Raw genomic sequence first — 9,809 nt, forward strand, 5'->3', positions numbered from 1 at the left:
TTTTTTTTACACTTACTGCATGCTTCAATAGTCTCCATGGGAGACTAGAAGCTGCAGTTGTCTGATTACTTCTACTGCATACAAGCTAGGTGGCGTTCATAGCAATTGAGACATGACAACCACAGGCGTCTGCTGCAGACCCTGGGTTGTCATGCCCACCCATCGATGACCCGCGATCACGTGACGGGGTCACTGATGGGCGGGGCTTAGGACACGCTTCCCAGAAGCGTGAGTTAAATGCCACTGTCAGAGATTGACAGCGGCATTTAACATGTTAACAGCCGCGGGTGGATCGCGATTCCACCTGCGGCTGTTGCGGGCACATGTCAGCTGTAAGAATTAGCTGACATATGCCCGGTTCAGTGCGGGCTCAGTGTCGGAGCCCCCGCTGAACCGGCCTTTCCGACCAGGTGCGTACTATTACTGACCTGGTCGGAAAGGGGTTAAAGACCTTCCACCTTCCTCTAAGTTTGTCATTGGTACCAATGTGTACCATGATTGCTGGGTTTTCCCCAGCCCCACCCAATAATCTGTTTATCTGATCGCAGGAAGATCCCCCATATTAACTTGGGAGCTACCGTAAGGACCATAATCTTTCCACTTAACGAGATAGTGCAGACAGCTCCTGACCCACCTGGAACTAAGAACTCGCTCTACCTCATACTCCCGACACCCTTCCAAATCCACCTCATTTATGTCTTGAGGCCCCCTCAACTTTTTTTAAAAGAGAAGAATGGAAAGAATTATGATTTTCCAGGTAATAAGAAGTTGCAACTTAACTGTCACAGGATTTAAATTTGTAATCATTTCATAAGGACCTCAGAAATTTAGGTGCAAACTTTCTAGATGTGACCTTTAAGCGCAGATATTTTGAGGACAACCACACAAAATCCCCCACCCTAAAGATAGAAGCATTCCTACGTCTGCGGTTAGCTCCACTTTTGGACTGGTCACTAGCTACCAAAAAATCCCTTTTGTCCTCCCTCCAGACCTTAATTAGTTGGGGCAAAATCTCTCCTCCTCTGGCAGGGAAGATTGTAATCCTGAAATATTCCCAAACACTGGATTAAAACTACAGCAGCTAAAAAAAGGCCAGGTCCCGATACCTTTTGAGGAACGGTTATTTAGAGCACACTGGAAAAGGGACAGAAATTCCACCCAGTCTTCCTGATTAGAGGAGACAAAACATCACTAATACTGCTCTATTTCCTGAGACTGAGAGAAAAAAACAGCTTGTTACCCAATCTGGAGCAAAAACTAGCCAGAAATTCAACCCCTCAATCAAAAATGATGTTTTTGGGAACACCATGAAATTTAACGATATGAGAAATGAACAAAGTTGCTAAGATCCTAGCAGTTGGCAACTTTTGAAGCGGGACCAAAAGAACATTTTTGCTCAAACGGTCCACCACCACCCACACGACAGTAATACCACTAGTTAAGCAAATCATTGACAAAGTCCATGGACAAGTGGATCCAGGGCTTCAACGAAACATCGTTAGGGAAGACATAACCCACTGAGCTTGATGAGAGCCTTTAGCCTTGGAACAGACTTTGCATTTCCAAACATACTCTCCAATATCCTGAAGAGCATTCTGCCACAAAAAGGACCTAGGAAGAGATCTCCAAGTGACAGACGAACCCGCGTGCCCAGCTAAAACGGAATCATGTTCTTCATTAAGAAGATCTACGCGTAAAGAGGGCAGTATATCAAGCTTGTTCATAGGTAAACCTTCCTGCGCACTGTCCTGAGCATACTTAATGCGCTACCTAAGATCTTCACCCACCCCTCTGTGACTGGAGAGGTGGATGGCCGTATATGACCCTTAGGGCTCATACCCATATGTGTGAAAAAAAAAGTTTTCATATCTGGACCGAAAAATCGGATGAGTGTCATGCGATTTTCATGAGTGGACAATGCGATTTTTCACACCTAGCATCCGTATGACATCCGTATGCAATGCATTTTTTTTCTCTGCAATCATTTTTTTCTTCTACAATCATTTACAGGACCATTTACAGTGTTCTAGGCTACAGAATGGTAATGTATCCATAAAAATTGGATGCCATATGGATGGTCCATGTGCCGTCTGTTTTTTTTCTCGCACCCATTGACTTGCATTGGTGACTCTTGTCCGGTATATGTGGGAAATCGCAGCATGCATCCAGATTCCAGCTGAGAAAAAAATCGCAGATGAGCAGGGACTCATAGATTAACATTGGTCAGAGTGCAATCTGATTTTTTATCGGATTGCACTCATCCGTTTTTCACGCAGATGAGTATGAGCCCAATGCAAGAAAAACGAACGAGAGCAATCCGATAAATCGGATTTCACTCTGACCAATGTTAATCTATGAGGCACATCTCATCTGTGATTTTTTTCTCAGCTGAAATCGGACTGAGAAAAAAATACCAGCATACTGCGTATTGCTGAGTATATCGGTCCAGAATACGGATTTTTTTTTTCACACATATGGGTATGAGCCCTTAGCCGGACTCTTCTGAATATAGTTTTTCAAGGCCTCCCTCCCTGGAAGAGGCTAAACAAACGATATTTAGGCATTTTAGCTCCTTGTATGAAGTCGATAGCACAATCATATGCTGCCATATAGTAGACGTCCAGGAACTGGTAATAATCACCTCATGTGTCGTCTATTTGTCTCGAAGCAGGAAAATCCCATGTCACATTCCTCACATAAAACTGTAGAAAAGGCGGCGCGGGGTAATTGTGCCCGTAGTGAGGGGCAAATAATGCCGGAAATGTCACTGACTGCGGAGAAGTTTCTCCACCGGCTCTGCAGGTGGAGGTATGTGGAGATTCCCCATTACTGGGCGCAGGGGACATTAACCCCTTCAGCACTGAGACTCTTGGGGTCTCGTGTGGTGTGAACAGTGACATAACAGCTGTGGACAGAATGCAGCTTAGCTGGTTCCCGTCCACATTAGATCCATTCAGACGACTGCAGGATGAAGGACAGAAGCCCAGAGAAGTCCTCACACAACGCCATTATTCATTTCCTAGTTCTATCACAGAATACTGTATGTGGCAGGTACTTGATGGATCTTCTGCTTTCTGGACCGGTTCCTCCTGTAAGTCCTATTAACCCTTTCTCCCCAGAGCCTGTTTTTTCACCTTCCTGAGCAGCATCCCTTTATGAGGTAATAACTCTGGAGCTTCAGCGGATCCCATTGATTCTGAGATTGAGTTTTCTTGACAAATTGTTCTTCATGTTAGTGGTAAAGAGTTCTGTGACACAAAATAGTTAAAAAATAACATTTCCCACATGTCTAATTTACATCAGCACCATTATTGAAACATAATTTTTTTATGTTAGGAAGTTAGAAGGGTCAAAAGTTTATCATCAATTTCTCATTTTTCCCATGTGTGGTGAGCACCTTATACCCCCAGGTGCTTCATGAGCCGTGGAAATAAAAAAACTAATTTTCCCCACAAAAATGTTTTTAGCCCCAATTTTTTTATTTTCACAAAAGTTACAGGAGAAAATAGACTCCAAAATTGGTTGTGCAATTTCTTCTGAGTAAGCTGTTAACCCATATGTGGTGGAAAACTAACACATTGCACGGCTCGGAAGGGAAGGGACGCCATTTTGGCTGGAATAGGTAGCGGATGCCATGTCTCATTTGAAGAGCCCCTGACATGCCAAAACAGCAGAAACCCCCTCAGGTGTCCCCATTTTGGAAACTACACCTCTAGAGGAATTCAACTAAGGGAGTAGTGAGCATTTTTTTTTTTTAATACTGTAAATTTTATTGAAAATTTATAGGTTTAACAATAGAACCAAAGAAATAACGCATAAACTGAAATCAATAGAGCATGTTGGAAATCTGCTATGGATCATGCACTTATCTGCGTTCTTCTTGCAGACTCCTAATAAACAGTGTTTAGTCCATGCACTATTATACGAGGAACTGGATATTTCCATAGTTGGTGTAACTGTAGGAGCTGCTCACTTACTCAATCATTTGCTATAATCTACATTAGTTTACAATTTCAGAAACACTACAAACCTTTATGACACAGACAGGAAAACAACAGGGGGAGGGGGGAGGGTAATGCGGCAAAATACTGGAAGATTTCAGCAGTAAACTCTGTTCTCCTTTCCTTGGAACAAATATCAGGTATTAAATTGGGCCCAGTAATAGTCCCATGGTCCCCACACCTTATTGAATACATCTAATTTGGCATTTATTACTGCCGTCAGGTGTTCTATTCTTCGTATATCCGCAATTCTACTTAGTAAATCTCTATTGGGGGGGGGGGCTTTTTTTTCCAATGAAGAGCTATGAGGCATCTAGCTGCTGTTAGGATGTGGAGAAGCAGCTTTGAGGAGTTTTTACCCATCCCTCTTGGAGTAACATTTAATAAATACATAGCCGGGTCTAGAGGGATTTCAGTGAGCAATACTTCCCGCAGGAGGGATCTGACATTTTACCATAATTGGGTCAGGATCGGGCATATCCAGAAAATGTGGGTAAGGGACCCCGTAGCAGCTCCACAGCGCCAGCAGCCATCCGGGATAGAGGGGTTTAATTTGTGTAGTAGTTCAGGGGTATGATACCAAAACATCATTAATTTATATTGGTTCTCCTTGTATAAAGTGCAAAGAGAGGTTTTGGATGCTTTATCCCAGATGGACTGCCAACACTGCGGTGATAGCTCCCTTCACAGAAACCTCTCCCACTTAGTCATGTATGAGTGTTTAGGAGGTAGATCCCCCTGGGGAGTGTTAATTAGACCATATATGTCTGATATCAGACCCTTTGTTGACGGGCCCTTTTTACATATCTTTTCAAACTCAGTAGGAGAGGACACCTTCAACGACCCAAACAAAGAAACTGCAAAAGATTTAATCTGCATAAATTGAAAGAATTACCTGTTTGTTATTCTAAAGTTAGCTTTAATGTGGTCAAAAGTGTGTAATTCCAATGAGGTTCCATCTACCAGGTCTGCAAATCTAAAAAGGCCTGCCTTTATCCATTGGAGCACCATGTCCGAGCTCAAGCTATTTGGAATTAGTGGTTGGTATATCAAGGATATCATTGGCGATCTTGGGGAAGTTAGTTCAAATCTCTTACCACAGGTCTGCTATATTTACCTTGTGAACCTGATAGGACCCAAAAGGGGACGACTTATCTTTAAGGGTCTACTGGTCCAAAGCAGGGCGTTTGGATGAATGGGAGCCAGCCATAACTTCTCTATTTCAGTCCATTTATTGTATGCCCATAACGAAGCCCACGAGGGGACCCTTCTGAGATGAACCACCCAATAATACTTAATAACATCCGGTACTGAGATACCTCCCTGGTTTCTGTGAGTGGTTAAGATTTGTTTGGCTATTCTATGTCTTTTATCATTCCATATAAATCTCATTATTGCTGCTTGAAGGAATTTGAGTTCTCCCACAGGGACTCTCACCGGAAGGGTCTCAAAGTGATAAATTAATTTAGGGAGGAGGGTCATCTTGACCGAGGCTATTCGCCCCATCATGGAGATAGAAATAGATTTCCATTTTGTTAGCAAGTTTTTCAGCTCTCTAAATAGGGATGGGAAATTCCTAGCATATAGGGTGTTATAGGATGAGGAAAGTTTGAGTTTGTAAGTCTATCTTTGAGCTGTCTGGCTAATATAGTGTGAGCCTTGTTTCCCTTCTCATAATACCTCTGTTTGGAGTAGAGGAGTAGTTTTTCCACCTTACATATGGCCAAATCCTTCAGTTTGTCTCTTATTGCAATCACCTTTCTCAAGATACTAATATTCGGGGAGGAGGACAGTTTATTTTCTAGAGATTTAAGTTGAGAGGTTAGTTTAGACTTTTGAATTTGGGTATTTTTTTTTAATCTGGCCCCTTCCCTGATACAAAATCCCCTCATCACCGCCTTAGGGGCCTCCCATAGTACAACCGGTGAGGGTACTGAATTCATGTTCAAATTGAAGAAGTCTGTTAGGTGGGACTCGAGGGTCTTCCTAATAGTTGGATCTTTAATCAGAAACTCGTTAAGCCTCCAGTGACATGTTCGCGTTGGGGGGCCCATTGATTTTATGTCTAATATCACCGGTGCATGATCCGACCATGAAATTGCCCCTATATCAATTTTTCTCATAGTCCTGAGAACTGCAATGTTAGCGAAGAAATAATCTATGCAGGTATGGGTGCGATGGTGGGGGCGAGTAAAAGGAGAAACCTTTTTCTTTTGGGTGCTCTATTCTCCATAGGTCGAACAGCGAGTTAGCTCTTATGAGTTTACGAAACTCCAGGGACATTCTGCTTAGCTGCACTGAGGGAGGCTTATCTACAATAAACTGCCTATCAAAGGACTCAGAAAAGGGGATGTTAAAGTCGCCACCCAATAACACAGGACCTGGCTGCAGTCTATGAATCAGGGTAAATACCCTATGTAAGAAATTTATCTGTCCCGAATTAGGTACGTAAACATTGCCCAAAATTATGCGATTACCCTGTAATGAGGATTCTGGTAAAACGTATCTACCCCCCGGGTCCACATGTGTTGCCTTCACCTGTATCGGGCAGTTAGTGGCTATTAATATTGGTACCCCTCTCTTTTTGCTGTTATTATGGGCCGAATATACTGTGGGGTATTGTTGGGAAGCAAAATTGAACGTGCTCTTATTGTCAAAGTGGTCTCCTGCAGGAAGACTATATCCGCCCTCAGGGATCTCATCTCCTGAAACACGAGACGTCTCTTTCTAGGGGAGTTAACACCCCTTACATTAAGTGAAATTATACGTGCCATGTTTATATCTTATTGTATGGAATGTGCCTTTTAATGTGCCTCTACTCACGGAACGCTTCCGAAGACCTTCTCCATCTGGAAACCTTTGTGCTATGGAGTCTCTGAAATCCCCCATCCTCTGACGAAGAAACCTCAGCCAGCATAGGAAAGGAAGAGAGGGGAGACACATGAGGGAAGTGGGGAGACACGAGAAAACAAAATATGCATTAAACACACTGACACTCCACCAAATTCTACGTTCAATAGACTTGTTCCCAGGATATCTCGTGGAGAAAAAGGGGGACCCTTCTGTAGCACAAAATGAGCCCACAGAATAGGCAAATTTAAAGTGAAACCCCCTGGAACTATCCAGGTATTCGCTAACAAACTATAGATGAAAAAAGGGAATACCCCTTTAACTAATTAATTCGGGAGGGTGCCCTGAAAGATTCTTTAACTACCAACTAGGGATGGGAGTTTTCGTCTCCCAAAGGGGAACCCACTAAAAGTAGAGAGGATGGAAAACTGAACAAGAGTACAACACCTCTCAGTGGCTCCCCAAGCACTTATTTTATATCATGAATGAATATAACATGTCCAGCAATTAAGTGATGGATTGTGCCACCACTATCACATCTTGTTTAGCACCTGCCTGTGCTAGGCTCCCCCCCACCCAAGGCATACAAAAGAGAGGGGGGACAAAGAAACTATAGAAACCTCTAAGCTAGGGGGGTAGTGATCAACAAGGGGAATTTTGGAGAGATGACTCCACGTCTCCCTCCTCCCCTCCTCTCTTCCTTCCCCGTCGCTCCTTCCGGGACCACAAAGGTGGGGGAGCTTCCTGGGGGTTAGGAGCCTCCCAGTCCTGAATCTTTGGGCACGACAATACCAGGGAGTCACAAAAAATCGGCAGGTCCTCCAGGACTCTCAAGGTTGACGGTGTTCCATTGCAGCTCACGTGCAGGGCAAAGGGGAAACCCCATCTGTATGAAATCCGCTGGTCTGTCAAGATCTTTAGTAGCGGTTTAAGGATTCTTCTTTTCTGAATTGTTACTCTGGAGAGGTCCGGGAACAGCTGCAGATCGCTGCCTTCATACGTTATGGATTTTTGAGTTCTGGCTTTGTATATTATCTTCTCTTTGGTTTCAAAATTATGCAAGCAACAGATGATGACTCTCGGGAGTGCAGAGGAGCCCTTTGGTTGAAGGGCCCTGTGAGCTCTGTCCATCTTCATATTGGATGTAGGGGGTTCCCCTAGGACAGAGTTGAAAATCGCTTGGAGAATTGCTTTGGGATTTTCCTGCCCCTCAGATTCTGGGATCCCCCGGACTCGTATGTTACAACGTCTGCCCCTGTTGTCTAGATCCTCCATGTGGGACTGAAGCTCTTTCACCATCTTATTTTGTTTGGCTATGACATGCTGTAAGTCCTTCATGTAAACTCTAGTGGCATCATGATCCTCCTCCAGAGTATTCAAGCGCCCTGCCAGGCTTTGTAGATCTTGCCTGACGCATGATATTTCAGACCTGCAGGCTTCTTTCAATTCAGCTATTAGGGTTTTAAAATCTTCTCTGCAGGGAATCTGGGTCAGAAATTTCTTCTAAGCATACTGGGAATCCGGGGGTGTTTGGCACCACCCCTCCTCTGACTCACAAGGCAAGGAGTCATGTTCCAGTGCACTGCAGGGAGGGCACTGTGGCTGCAAGCCCCCTCTCCTGCCCCCCTCAACTCCTGCTCTCTGTGAGGTTCATCAGTCTCCAATTCTCCAGTGCCAGGCGAAACATGTATACTCTCACCATGAGAAGTCCCATCATTGTCAGTGCAGATGCTTATAAAGCTGCTTCCTTGTACTTTTCTCTGTTGGCAATTAGCTTTCAGGGAGGGGAGGGTGGCTGTTACTCTGGAGCTGCAAGTTTTCTCCTTCCAGTCAGCGTTCTGCTGGGGGGGAAGGGGGGCTGCTGCAGTGAGGCAATGGCTGTGGCTCAGTTCTCCTAAGCCTCCCTGCTTATCTTCCCTTACTGTGCGTACAGAGCTGGGAGCCTGCTTCAACCCCTCCCTTCTGGTGAGAGCCCTCAAGCCTCCTACCATGTCATCTGCTACTTCTCCTCCGTCCTCCTGGGCCAGCATGATCTCTCCTCTGGAGCAAGATGGCGCCTGCCCTCCTGTCTCAGCCGACCCTCTAATTAGAAAGGCATCCAGGGCTGTCTCTGGGGGAGCCTTGCTTCCACCCCCGGGGGCAGGGGTCCTTGTTCTTCTGGGACCCATAGTTTTTTGGTTGTTGGCCGGTGCTGTGAATTAGAAACCTGCTGGATTGCTTGGTGCCTGGAGGAGCTCCACACTCCTGCTTCTGCTCAGGTCTGCATCCAGGACACGCCCCCCTCACCAACCATTTTAAGCAACTCTGGGGCAATTGATGCCACTTAAGTGGTGTCTGTGCCACAATTTTTGGAAAAAATGGAGACTCTTTTTGGAGTCCCCTTGCTGTGTTTTACATGACGTTGGCATCGTCAATTCCAGGTGGGTCGGGTCGCTCCCCCCACCTTTTAACCATAAGAAACTATATACACTATGGCCTGGGGTAACACAGATGGTTGAGTCTGAAGAGCTGTTTACTCATACTAAAGCCTGGGAATCAGAGGTCTGCTCCAAACCTTCAGTGTCTGCTAGTCAGCGTAGTAGCCCAGCTGTGAAGCAAGCTACACCGCCTGTGTATCTAATAATTTTTTACTGCATCTAACCCAGCCAATCATTTTGTGATAGTACCAGTGTCTCGTAGTCAGCGGAGTAGCCCATCTGAAGCAAGCTACACCGCCTTTGTATCTAATAACAATTTTTAACTGCATGTAGCCCAGACAATACTTTGGGCCTAGTAGCAGTGTCTGCTAGTCAGCGGAGTAGCCGAGCTGTTTTGCAAGCTACACTGCCTGTAGATATAATTACAAATTTTTAACTGCATGTAGCCCAGGCAATACTTTGGGCCTAGTAGCAGTGTCTGCTAGTCAGCGGAGTAGCCCAGCTGTTAAGCAAGCTACACCACCTGCGGTTTGGACACTTA

This window comes from Phyllobates terribilis, unplaced genomic scaffold (assembly GCF_046119375.1).
Source record: "Phyllobates terribilis strain yellow unplaced genomic scaffold, ASM4611937v1 Scaffold_47__1_contigs__length_9908305, whole genome shotgun sequence".
NCBI lineage: Eukaryota > Metazoa > Chordata > Amphibia > Anura > Dendrobatidae > Phyllobates > Phyllobates terribilis.